This window comes from Balaenoptera physalus (genome assembly GCF_965194825.1).
Source record: "Balaenoptera physalus genome assembly, chromosome: 7".
Classification (NCBI taxonomy): domain Eukaryota; kingdom Metazoa; phylum Chordata; class Mammalia; order Artiodactyla; family Balaenopteridae; genus Balaenoptera; species Balaenoptera physalus.
In genome coordinates this window covers 115,806,590-115,820,167 of record NC_138886.1, presented here as the reverse complement: position 1 = coordinate 115,820,167, position 13,578 = coordinate 115,806,590, and the positions used below count along the sequence as shown (strand labels likewise).

Below are 13,578 nucleotides of genomic sequence, written 5' to 3'. Positions count from 1 at the left end.
CCGTGTGGCCTGTCTAGGGTAGTCGGTCAGGGGGATTTCTCGCGGCCACCATCGCCACCCAGGCCCAGGCCTGCGAGATGCAAACAAGGGCTGGGAAATCTGCACGCGGGGGCGGGGATTAAAAACGTTCAAGTTCACACAAAAAGAATCCAGAAGCACTTCGAGTATCCCTGTCCGCTTTCCCCTCAAATCTTACTCTTTTTTTAAAGAAGCTGCTAAGCCAAAGCAGAGCCGGCTTTGGGAAAGGTTAGGGAGAGGGGGATGACCAACGTCTCCCTTCCATCCGCTGGTTACCTCTCTACTCCCAAGCAAACAAGCGCGGAGGAGACGGGAAAGAGCAAGGAGAAGCGCGGGAGAAGCCGTACCTGCCGCGGCTTGAGCTTCCTGGAGGCCGGCGCGCGCTCCCCTGGGCGCCGCGGGAGCTTCGGCGGCGGCGGAGCTCTCGCAGCCTCCCTGCCGGCCGCCTCAGAGTCCCCCAGCTCGCGGCGCGGATCCCCTCTTCCCTGCGCTCCCGCTCACCGGCGCTGACTGGCCCGCGGGAGTCACGTGCAAGGACAGGGGGCGGGGGTGCGCCGCGGCGGGCTGCACCTCCGCCGGGCGCCTGGCTGCGGGGCCGTTCAAAAAACTCCCCTAGCAGGCAAAGTCCAGGCGCAGGGATCTCCTCGGAAGACGCCAAAGTGCGACTGGCGGGGCGCGCGGGCTTCATCCACCGCCCTGCCTGAGGTCGATTCGGTTTGCGGTTTTGCCCAGGGTCAGCTTTATTAATGAGTCGTCTCTCTCCCACCTCCTCCCCTGCCTTCCACCTCCTCCCTCCTCCTCACGCTTCCTGGTGGTCAGGTTCCAGCCGCGGCCCCAGACGCGGGGGGCGAGGGGCGGGGCTGATAGAGGGGAAGGTGACCTCTTGGGCGCGACCCCGGCTCGGGTGTGGGGCCCTGGGTCACCGGGGGTGCCCGACTGGTTGCGGAGCTCCGGGTGATAGTGGGTACTGGGATTCTCCTAGCCCCAGATTCTGGGGAGGAGGAAGAGACGCCAAACTTGAGATTGCCCCCCTCAATCAGAGCGCGGACACCTAAGCCTCCCTTTCACCTTCGCAGTAGCCCGGGGAGTCCGCCAGGCTCCTGCGCACAGTTTTATGTTCATGCAGATAAAAGTGCACGCTTTCATGGCGAAGCTTCCCAGCCCCTGCGGCCTCCTCCCTTCAGATCTTTGCGTTTTTCTCTGCCGCCTGCGGCGCCGCCGCTCCAATCCAAGAGACTTAGCAGGGACTTGGAGAGCTCGGCAGTCCAGCGGAGTTTCTCGGCCGAGAGGACTCTTCCAGCGGCCTCAGCCCCCCTCCCTAGAGCGGGGGCGGGGAGGGTGGCAGGCCTGAGTTTGGAGTCGGCGTCAGTGCCTAGAGGCCCCAGCACAGCGGGGCTTCGAGCCGGAGAGTCCCTCAGACAGGTCTAAAGGTTAATAGAGCAATCACAGGGCCCTATTACCGCGTAAAAATAACCCATCGATTACCGCAGCCTTCAGCTCCAGATAACAGCCGGCCGGTGGCTCTCAAGCTTTCGGTTAAACTTCCCCCCCCACCCCCCATAAGGTCGCGTTTCTCTCCCTTGCGCAGGTTTCTCATACCAGATTGGAGGGGTCTGGAGGGGGCCGGGATACCACCCTGAAAGAAACCTGTGCGCCTCCGAAGTAAGGGTACGGGCGAGACCCGCTTCCGCAGTCTGTAATCGGTCGTGGATTCCCGGCCTGCGCGAGGGCAATCCGGGCACTGAGGCCGAGGCTAGGACGCGGGGCTGATTGGAAGGAAACCCCCCAAAGGGATCGTGGCCAACTCGTGGGGATTCTCAGGAAAATCCCGGAGGAAAGACTGAGAGCGGCTGCGCGGGGAATTCTCTTCCCTGAGCTGAAGGTGCGGAGGTCCAGAGGGGCTCAGGCCGAAGAGAGAAAACTGATGCGCCCGGCAGAGCGGCGGAAGGGCTGAGCGCCCGCTGGACTCACCGACGCCGCTCCCTGGGCCGCTGCCCGCCTGGGCCCCTTCGCGCCCGGGAAGCTGAGGGTGTCGTGCTAGGGGTCCCTTCTCCAGCTTCCTCCAGCTCCTCGCCAGCGCCTTGCAGAATTTGGGGCTGCAGATCCCGGGCCTGGGAACTTAAGAGGGAGGGGGTCCTGGGGATCCCGGAGGCTGGACCTGGGGAAAGGCGGTTTCGCGGGGACACGCCGACCGGCGCACTTTCAGATGCAGCCGAGAAGGGCACGCGACCCCTGTGCTCTTTGAAACGGGTCCTCCTTCCCCCTCGGCTGAGCGAGAGAGCCACGAAGCCAAAGGCCTGCGCCAGGGGCCTATGAGGGCTTTCTGAGGAGTTGCAAGGCTGAGCTCGGCGGAGCAGGAAGCTGCCCCGGCATCTCTCTTCTCCCTGGGAATTTGTGGCCCCAGCGATGCCCCATGTCTCAGAGCTGCCTCCCGCGCGCGACCCCCAGAGGGCGAAAGGGGCTGAACCTGGAGACTGGGCCTTGGGACTTAGCATCTGGCGGAGCGGCCATCTGAGCGTCCTCCCCAAAGCCAAGGACGCGGGCCGCTCCCACGCGGGCTGCTACCTTCGCAGTGCCGCGTCGGCCGCGGCGCCAGAGCGCGTGTGCTGAAGGTCGCAGTAGCTGGGTGACCAGCGGCCAGCCTCGCCCCACTCCCACCCCCAGCCTCCCGTACAGTGGTGGGGGCAATAGCAGGCCCTGCTCTATGTGGCTGTTGTGAGACCCCTGATGGAAGAGACTGTTCTTTCTAAGCGCTTCCTTTCGAGGAACCCCGGATTCACCAGGGGGCCGCTCCTGGCCAGGCCTGCGACTGACCTCCTTTACCACTACCACCGACCCCCCAGCCCCCCCAGCCCCGTCCGCGCTCTCCTGGTGGGCTGAAGCCTGGGAGTCCGTCAAAGATTCCTTGCTTCTAGGAAGGCGCCTGGAACCGAGAATTTTGTGTCTGTGTTCTGCGTTTTCCCCTCCCTTTGGGCCCAGCGCCCCAACTTTCTCCCCTGAGGGCTCAGCTCAAGGACGGTCCAGAGGGTGGTTGGCCAGCGGCCCGCTCTTTTAGGGTGTTTCGTTTTCCTTCGCTCCCTCCCTCCTTCCTTCGCTCACCCCCTCCCTCCCTTGGGCGAGGCGGGAGCCGCCGCGGCCGCCGCGCCGTTGCCAGGAGCAGAGAGCATTTCAAGGCCTCGCTGGCCCGCCGGCTGGAGGAGGTTTATCGGCTGCCGCTAAGTTCCCAGGCTTCTCCCTCACTCAGGAGGCCGCTGGGAATGGAGTTGGGGGGTGTGTGTGTGTGGTGTGCTTTGAGGTTCGGACTCCTGGCTATTTTTAAGGAGATGTCTCTGGGCTGGCCTGGGATATGGCCCAACCCCATTCATGCCCTCTTTCCACTTTTCTTTCCCATAATCTACAAGGAAAATGTAATACTGTGAAAGTCTTTGACCTCTTTTTACTAAGGGCCTGGGTCTAATGAAGAGTCAAGTCGTGAAATTTAGACAAATAAGAATTACTAAAATGTGCTATACGATTAAACAAAAAAAATCTCTCCAGGACACAAGAATAAGTTGCCGGATTTTTTTTGCTCCATTAAGGCCTCTGGGACTTCAGCCGGTCCATACCTTAGAGACGTATTTGTAGGCAGGACATGGAGTACAGAGGAATCGGAACTCTAGTTCCCTGAAAAAAAAAAAGTTAATAAACAGTGGACGATAGGATTCACAGCGACAACAGCGACGGTCTCCCCGGGCGGGGTTCTCCGGAGTTCCTGGCGGGACCCGAGCGGGCTTGCTTTAAGCCGAGCGCAACGCCGGGACCACAGCCTCAGTTCTGGCTGGTGCGGCCGCCGGGCACCCTGCGGAAATCAGCCTCGGCGGCCGCCAGCCCTAGAAACCAACGACGCCTGAAAGAACAGCAGGCCCCCAAAGTCTTCTAATCGGGAGCAAGAAACCCGCAGAGAGACAGGACCGGGGAGGGCACTGGAAAAGTCACCCCTCGTCCTGTGTAACGAATTCCTCCGAGACGTAGACGCGCCTCTGCGAGCTTGTACCTAAGGGCTCCGGGCCAGACAGGCAAAGGGACCCGCGCTGAACGTTTGCCGGCTCCTGTCCCCACGCGGCCCTCCAATTCCTCCGCCGGGCCTGGCGCCGCCGGCACGATTCCCTCTCCCTCTGCGACAGCCGGTCCTCACTCGCGGGGCCCACACTGCGCCCAGCGTCACCCCCACACCCCACCCCGCGGGTGGAGCACGGAGGGTCCGGGTGCGGAGCAGGGCCGTCGCCCGCGGACGGAAACACGGAGAACGAATTAAGCTGTGAGGCTAGTAGACCTTCTTTCCCTCCCGAGCCCCTGTGCCTTGGCAGCGGGATTTCTTGGGGAGGGGGGCTAGAGACCCCCGCCCCGGGAACCGAGCTCTGCCCCCCAGGAAGCGCTCATCAGCCTCCTGCCGGTGGACGTGAGGAGAGAAGTCGGCCACGCTTCTTAATTCTGTCTTGCTTGTAAAAATACTACTCAGTGCTGCAAGGCGAAGCCATGCTCTGTCTCAGAGACAGCAAACGCTTCCTGCTGCTTCCGGCCCTGAGGACTAGAGTTTCTGGCACACCCTACCATATTTCCAGATTACAGAACACTTTCAAATTCCATTTTTTTTTCGAGGAAACAACAACATCGCCGCGCTAGAGGGAGGGAGAGAAGATGTTCCCATCCTCATACAAACGGGAACTAGGAGACCCAGAGAGGTTAAGACACTTGTTGGAGGTGGCAAAGTCGGGGCGCTCTGCAATAGGTCTCGAATCTAGATTTCTGAGTCTTAGTTCTTTCAACCATTCTACTTATTATCGAGTTTCTATAACGAAACGCTTTTTAAAGCCCTCGTTTTGCTTTTCAAATATTTCTAAATTTCATTTAATCAGGACGTCTGACATTTAAAAATTAAAATCAAGTTTAAATAAAACAGTTCGTGTCTCATAATCTAAGAGCCCGTGGGAAGGGAAAGAAAAGTGAAAAGGATTCTCCACGTTTTCACCAAGTTCGGGAAGGATGCCAAAAGCTTTTTGAATGGGGAGGGCGCTCCTCAGGTCCCGGGGCAGCGGAGGCGAGAACTGAAACCCAGTCCAGGCGCCCGCAAGTCCGGGCTCTGCCGCCAGTGGGTCGCCGAGCACCGGGCGCCCTGCGGCCAGGCTGACGCCCTAGCGTTCGCCCCTCTACCCTCTCCCAGCCTGGCTCCCTCTCCTCCTCCAAATCCGAGGACTTCGGATGGGGGTGGGGGAACAGCAGCAAGCGGGAGCTTCCGGCACCCACTGCCCAGGCTGCACCGAGACCCGCTCTGGGCCTGCAGAATCTTTGAGCTGTCCGGAGGGGCCCTACTCTTGGGGACCGAAGCTGTCACCTCCAGGATCTCTCTTGGTGACGTGGGCCCCATTCTTTCCCTTGTGGGTTCTCCCTCCCTCCTACCCTGTTAGGGACTTTTGAAGCTGCAGCACTGGCTGCGCCCAGTACAGAGAAAGAGCACAATAAATGTTCTTGGAATACATAAAATGTGACTTTGCTTAATTCCTAGGCCTTCTGTTCCACGGAGTTACAAATTCGTTTATCTGTGGTTGCTTATACACACCCCTTCCTTCCCACACACACCCCAGAATGTAGGCTCTATGAGGGCAGCAGCCAGGGCTGGCACATAGTAGGTGCCCAATAAATGTTTGTTGAATGATTACAATTACAAAAGGAGTTGCTAATAGCATCTCTCAGGGTTGCTGGGAGTTGGAGAAACACACTCCCTTCAAAGGGGAATGCATCCCCTGGCACACAGTAGGTGCTTAGTCACCACCACTTCTCAAAGTAGGACCCTGAGGCCCAGACCAGACATGGAGAGAGAGGCCCAGTCTGAGTCGTTGCAGGGTGTTTATCTGCACCGCCACCTACAAATCTCTCGCCCAAATCTAGGCTGCCTCTAAGGAAACCGGGAGTCCCAGGACTCTGGGGTCTGCAGGAAGAAGGGATTTCCAGGCGCACAATCAGGATTTTGGAGGTCGAGTTCAGCTAGGGACCTGGTTAGGCGCTTAGGCTGCGACGATTGGACAGGGAGGCTGCCCGGTTCCCTAGGACAAAGGCCGACAAGAGACGCCAGGTGTACCATCTCCCGGTGCGGACGGCCCAAACCCATACCTTTTGGAAAGCTGGAGGGATGCTGTCCGACAGCAGGACCGAGAAAAAAAGTGAGGGAGGGATGGAGAGAGACAGAAACAAGAGAAAGCAGAGAAAAGGGGGAGAGACAGAAGAAGGCAGGCAGAAAGGACAGAGAAAAGACTGGCTTGAGAACCCAGAGGGACAGGATTTGTTCATTCATCAATTAACTCATTCATCCAGTCATTCATCCTATTTTTACTGAGCACCTACTCAGTGCCAGGGACTGTCCAAGGCGCTGGGATTCAGCATAGAACAAAACAGAGAAAAATTCTGCCTGTGGAGCTTACATTCTATAAGAGGAAGACGGAGAATGAATAAGTCAGTATAGACTTTTAGGTGGTGTGAAGTGTTATGGAAAAAACAGAGCAGGGAAAGGACAGGCAGAGAGCAGAGAGGAACAGAGACCAGGGAAAAGGGGCGGGGGGGGGGGTCGGAGAGGGAAACACAGACCCAGAGAAAGAAGAAGAGATAGGAGTCAAGAGACCAGGTGACAGAAATAGAGATCGAGACCCCCAGGGAGAGGGGAGGCCAGCGAGAGAACTGGGAAGGAAAGGCCTGGGCCGGATGGAGGCGAGGGAACCAGACGGGGCGAGGTCAGTCCCGAATCGCGCCCCGCTCCCGGGAGGGCTGCGGTGTTGACGGGGACCCAGCGGCTGGAGCGCTGCCAGTCCAAGACCCCGACGCTCATGTCGGGACTTGTGGAGCCACCGGAGACGCGGTGTTCCTAGCGCCAGCTTGGGCCGGTTTCCGCACAGGCCGCCCCCGGCACCCTTCCCCGCGCCACCGAGCCCGAGGTGACCCGGAGTTGGAGAAGACGCCCAGGCAGGCGCCGCGACCTGGCGGCGGAGCGAGAGACAGGAAAGTGTCAAGGAAGCGCGAAGCCCAAGTGCGAAAACAGCATCTCCTGCCTCGCCTCCACCCCCCAGCCCTGGAAGCAGAGCTCGCCCGGGGCATCTCCCAAAGCCGCGGCGGCGGGGCTGAGGGCTCTAGGCCCTGCGGTCCTGCACGTGGGGGAGGACCCTCTCCCCACAGGCCTGGGCGTCCCTGTATTGGACAGTAGGGTCGCTTACAGGCCACCACCAATCAGTGGCAGCAGGTGCCCAAAGAGAGTGGGCTGCCTTCTCTCACACACCCCTGGGCGCTTGGAGGTATTTATTCCTTTTTTGGAAATGATTGGTTTCTTGCAACAGCAGAAGAAAATGGGAGGCATGGAGCTTCCAACAGCTTGACCTACCTATTTCTGTCAAAAGGCTATTTGCTGTATTTTGACCTGAGTAAAGAAAAAGACTGCAAGATCCCTGACATTCCATTTCTCTTCGCTAGTTTCAACTTTCCCATACATGCTCCTGTGTCTGCGTGTTTGACTGAAAGACAAGGGTGTTCTGCCTTTAAAGTCTGCTTTCTTCCACAGCCCCAGGCCCTCTTTAGCAGAGGTGCTAATCCGCGGAGGGGCAGAGCTGACCCCAGGAGCCTCAGCTCGCTGCGCCCGCCCGTTCTCCCTCTCCCATCTCATACCACCTCTCACTGGGGCTGGAACCTTTCCCCTGTGAGGGGAAGAATCCTTCCGCCCCCAGCCCAGGAAGTCTCTGGAGATGTCCTGTTCCCAGAGCCCACACTCTGCTTGGGGGTGGGGTAGGGGTGGGGTGGAGGGCTCGGAGCAGACAGAACAAGACACAGCCTTATCTGTCAAGAGTGATCAATTTCTTAATCACTATGTGAGAAATTGGTGTTTATTCCACTCCAAAAGCCCTGGCTTCTCATTCTCTCTCCCCACCTCTTCCTCCCCGCCCCCCCCAACCCCTACATATGATTGTCAGCGACTGTGACGTCCCCATCCCAAACTCTCTGAACATGGCTGCTCAGCATATGAATTATTTGCGATTTGCCTCAGGATAAGAAAAGCTAAATGTAAGTTGTGTTTTAATCTATATAAGAGGATTGCTGGTATCTTCACACTTACAGTTTTTACTCCTAATAGCCCCAAACTGGAAGCCACACAAATGATCCTCAACTGGGAAATGGATAAATAAATGGAGGGAAGTCCATGCAAGGGAATACTACTCAGGAACAAAAAAGAATGAACTACAAATACACGCAGCGACATGAGTGAATGTCAAGTGCACTAGGGCTGCGTGAAAGAGGTTGGACTCAAAAGACTAAATGAACCCATTTATATGACATTTTCACAAAGGCGAAACCATAGGGATAGAAAACAGAGGTTGCCAGGGGCAGGGGTTTGGGGGAGAGGTGACTGCAGAGGGGGAGGAGGAAATTTGGTGGGGTGTGTTGGAGCTAGCCTATATCTTTTTTCTTTTTTTGCAAATGTTCATAGCAGCTGTATCTGTAAAATCCCAAACTGAAAACCCAAATACCCTTCACCAAATGAATAGACAAGCAAACTGTGGCACATGCATGCCATGGAATACCATTCAGCAATACATACAACGTCTTGGATGAATCTCCAGGGCATTACGCTTAGTGAAAAAAGCCAGTTCCCAAAGGTTATATGTTGTATTATTATTCCACATACATAACATTTTTGAAATGCAATACATTGTAATTACTTGTCTTTTTCAGTTTGATTCTCCTTCTCAGGCTCTTTGACAAAACCATCTTTATAAATCAATAGTTCAAATGATTTTGGCAGTTTCCATTATAAGGAGTGTGTCATATTTGGTTATCAAATCCATCTTGCTGTGATCTACACCCAATACAATTATATCATAGATTTTCAAGGGGCAGAGAGAATTCTAACCACCAACCATAACTATCTCCAACATACAGATGAAAAAACTGAGGTTCAGAGAGGGTAAATGTTCTGCCCAAGATTACACAGCAAGCTCCTAGTATCCGGACCACAGAGATATCCTCACTCTCGGCAAGAACTTTCCGCTGCTTCACTCCAACACTTCTACTTGGGTGCAGTGCCACTGTTTTCACGGTTTTCCTCCTATTGCCAGAGGCACTTCCTTACCTTGTGAAGAAGCCTCTGCTGCTGTCAATCAGGAGCCTTGCTGGAGACGTCAAGTGAAAAAATATGGAACTAGTCTATATCTTGATTGTGGTGGTGGTTATACCATTTGTGTGTTTGTGAAAACACACAGAACTGTACCCTAAAAAGGGTGAATTTACTGTATGTAAATTTCACCTCAATAAATCAGACTTTTAAAAAAGCAGGGGGTTAAGAGTATTTCTGGGACAGGAGAAAATTCTTCAGCCCCTATTCTCTCTCTCTCTCTCTCTCTCTCTCTCCACATACACACTCCCGTCTCCAGTCTTTAGTGAGACTTCACATCCCTGGTACATGATTCACTCCCCCCTAAAATACTTCAGAAAAGTGATTTCTATATAAAAGAAAGCCTTGCATCTCTTATAAAAGGATCCAGTGTCCGAGGTTGGTCCTCCCTATTGCAGAGAGGGTGACTTCCCAGGGAAGGTGACTGTTGTCTCATCCTGAGAGTCCTGGAACCAGGTAGCAGAAGCTCAGAAATTGCTAAGTCACTTTCAACCACACTGCTGCTCCCCCAGGCAACTGGCTGGCAGCAGACGGACAGCGGGGAGACCCAGCTGGCCAGAAGCTAGTCAGTCAGAGGAGACTGGGTTTTGTCCAGCTGGTCCCATGAGGCAAGAATAAGCCAAGGCCTGGCCTTGAGAGAATGAGCTTGCCCCTGAGAGTAGAACTATACTTCCTTTAGTCCATTTGGTGAAACGTGGCCTTTCCTGCGCATGATCATATTCAACCCCGCAACAGTTCTGCAGGATAAGTTGTTTTGACTCTGATTCTTACATCAATTTTCATTACACTCAGCTGCAGTTCGTGACCTGCACGCGGAAGGGCTACCATGCAGATAGATGGTAACCAGAAAAAAAGTGTGTTTTATGCCAGATAAAACTACACTTTGTACCTGTATTTACAGAAGTCATGGTCTAGTAGACAGCGCAAGCGAGCCCAAAGCCACTGACTACCAGGGCCATAGGATGGCTCTGCTACCTTTCCTGCTCAATAAAAGTGGTGTCTGTGTGTGTGTGTGTGTGTGTGTGTGTGTTCATTTCTACCCCTTCCAAGAGTTGGTGATAATATCATTGTTTTTAACTCTCATCAAACCACTGTGGTCATGGAGGAAAAATGAATGTTAATGTTAACAGACACCCATTGGTTTTTGGCTTTAATCTCATCCTGTTCACTTGAATGAAAAAACCAACAGCACTAACAAACACAAAACACCACCATCAACGAAAACAGAACAAAACCCCACAAAATACTGTTTCCTGTTAGAAATAAAGCAAACAGATTGGCTTTGTCTATTTCCCTCTTACTCTCCTCCCCATCCTTCCAAAGCTTGCTAATGAAGCAGTGGAAGAACCAAAAGGTGGGAAGGGAAGGGAAGAAGTAAAAAGCATGCAGGAAGCCACAATGAGGAGAGCTTGTGGCAGGTAGCGTTCTGGGGAAAAAAAGAGGGAACTCTGGGGGCCAGAGGTAAATCAAGGGCCAGTCTCTCACGAAATGAGACTAAACACCATGATCTGAGAGTTCTTTCAGCCTCGATGTCCTCTGAACCTTAATTATTTGGATTCCCTTACAAGTATTGCAATTCACCGCAGCAAACACGTATTGAATGCTCGCTGTGTGCCAGGCACCATGCAAACTTTGGAGATCTAGGGATGAACATAAGTCGCTACCTCCAAACTGGTTCAGACCAGTGAGAAAAAGAGCCCTGCAACGGGAGAAAGTGCTGCAACAGATAAGTTAGAAGAGAAACCATGTTAATTCCTTGGGGTGGGGGGAGGGGAAGAGGAAGTAAATGAACTCAAGGAACTATATTATTTTTATATGTAGGTGTCCCCCCCCATACTTTTGCCTCATTTACTGTTCCCTTTCTAGACCTCAGCATGCGCGCGCACGCGCGTGTACACACACGCAGGCGGCGACTTGGTTTGACTATTAGGCACACCGAGAACCTACAACACGCACGACTTCGTCCATTTCACACATCTGATGCCAAACACGCATATGCGTCGTGGGTCCTACCCAGTGCCCATGTGGCCGGCGCGTGGGCTGGGAATCGGGGGGTCAGGAGACCTGGCCTCTCGTTTGCATCGCCACCAGGTTGCGTGACCTCAGGCATGCCCAGTCCCCACTCTGTCTCAGTTTCCTCATCTGTGAAATGTGCTAGATCATTTCTAAGCTCCCTTGCGGCTCTTTAAAAACAAATGAACACGTTCTTAAAAGACACTGGGATTAAGAGGTGGAATAAAGTCAAATATTTGTTGATGGATAGAAAACGCTGCCTCCGAGTCGCGCGGGTCTGTTTTCGGGCTCACGTGGAGTCCGCCCGGCTCCCTGGTGACCGCTGGCCTCTCCTGGGTCCCGCTCACCCGAGGGGCCGCCGGCTCCCGTGGCCCGTGCCCCGCGAGGGGTGCTCTGCGCCTCTGGCCGCGCGGGCCGGGTGATGGATGGCAGCGGAGCCGGCGGCCTGTCAGGCCTTATTGATGAGGTGCGCGCCGACGGCCGCCGCGTAACCCGAGGCGGCGGGCGGCGAGCGCCGGGCGGCGGGCGGACGCAGACTCGGCGGCGCTCGGGGTCAGCCCCCGGCCGGCCGCCCCCGCCCCCCGGCGCGCCCCGACCCGGCTCCGCGGAGGGGGCGGCGGGCGCGGAAGGGCCTCCTCGGCCCGGCGCCCGGTGCGCGGCCCCACTCCCTCCCCGCCGCCGCCTGGCTTCCCGCCCCCGCTCGCCCGCGCCGGATCCCCGGGGGCCGCGGCCGCAGCCTCCCCGGCGGAGCCCCCGCGCTCGCTCGGCCCGCGCCCGGACCTCCGCTCTTACCCGGCGGCCGCGGTCCGTGCCGACGTCCGAGCTCGGCGCCCGCCCTCCGGCCGCGCGCCCGGGAGAGGAGCGCCTGCTCCGGCCGAGGGGCCGCGCCCCGCGAGGCGGGACTCCGCCGCCGCCAGGAGTGTCTCGTGCAACACAGCTTAGGAGGGGAGTCGTCAGTTTCCCGGGCATCACTCACGCCCGCGTGAGGGGAGCAAAATCAGGACCCCGGCGAACATTCCATTTGGGTTCGTTCGAATTTTTATATCGTGATAGAAAACAAGACAGGTAGATGAATAAAAGTCAATGCACCTACATGTAAAGACGGTAAGGTTCCAGCGTGGAATCCCCCCTCTCCATTTTTGTACGTTTCTGAGGTTCCAACTTCGCTTTTATAATAGCGAAAACACTTCACTTGCTCGGCTTGAAAAGATACGATCCAGCTTAGTTCATGCTCAACCTCCCGCTCACTTTCTCCCAGTTCCACGCTCCTCCATCTTGTCTTTGCCCCGTTTTAGAAGAGCAGCTATCTGAGCGCCTGACGGACTGCAGAACTAGGGCAGGTGGCCTTACCCCTTTGCCTTTCTAATGAAAGCCCCCAGGGCCACCTTCTCTGTGGGTGACACTCATGTGGGGATCGTGAACACAGTACCTGCAAAGCACTTTCGCTTAGTGAGAATTAAAGAAGTAAGTCAGCCCTGCAGACAACTTAACACGAAGTGCTAAAGGACTCAGATTTTTCTTTTCTCCATTCTCCCGACCCCCGCCCACCCAGTCTGAGTCAAGGGCTAGCTCTGACAGGTAAAGGGCCCTCATTCTTAGATGTGACCTAAGAACTGGGAAACAGGTAGTCTTTTCTCTGGGGCACAGGACGGAGAGCCGAGGGAGGGATCCCAGGTAGGTGTGGCCCAAGAGACTCCCTGCAGAAAGCAGCTCAGGCCAGGCGGTTGGGATCTAGGGAGCAGGTGACTGGTGGAAGCTCATTGATCTGGAGTCGGGAGTCTTGGGTTCTAATCCTGAACCCGCCACCAGGTGAGTGGCAGGACCACAGGTAAATTGCTTAACATCTGTCTGCGCTTTAGTTTCCTGTCTGTAAGTGGCAGAGGCTGGGTGCTTTCCTACACCAACATTTTGTGACATTAAATCTCCCCAAGTGGATGTCTCCAAACCGTGCCATTCTGTTCCTCAAAAGGTTCTATAACAAGGGGCTCACTGCTGGTCCCACACAGTGGAAGGGTGGGAACACCAGACCTCTAAGTCTGAACTCAGTCTTAGCCACAGATAATGAGCGTGTTCAGTGAGAAACACAATATGTGAGGCCCATCTGCATGTCTATGATAAAAGGCTTGGACTGCAGATAAAACTTGTCCATTCACTAGGCAAACGTTTACTGAGTAACAGCTACCACTGGGCACTTACAATATGCAGGCACAGTGCCAAGTACATTGCATGGATTGACTATCTCATTTATCTACACAATCACTCTATTCCCCCATTTTACAGATGAAGAAACTGAGGCACAGCACTATCAAGTAACTTGCTGAGCTTAATATGTGGCAGAGCCAAGATTTACAGGCAAGTAGTTT

At 55.4% G+C, this 13,578-nt stretch overlaps 1 protein-coding gene across 5 annotated transcripts in view; it reads right to left on the bottom strand.

The window, feature by feature from the left end:
- GATA4 (GATA binding protein 4) overlaps positions 1-13,578 on the bottom strand; it is a 343,627-nt gene that overhangs the window by 56,939 nt on the left and 273,110 nt on the right. For 2 of the 5 annotated variants that reach the window (XM_082468981.1, XM_082468985.1), the window contains exon 1: positions 366-771. The exons of 1 other annotated variant lie outside the window; for it this stretch is intronic. The gene's annotated coding sequence lies outside the window, so the exon portion shown is untranslated. Of the gene's footprint in view, positions 1-365; positions 772-1,989; positions 2,501-12,007; positions 12,050-13,578 lie in introns of those variants that run through there. 2 more of the 5 variants (XM_082468983.1, XM_082468984.1) reach the window with 2 other exon arrangements.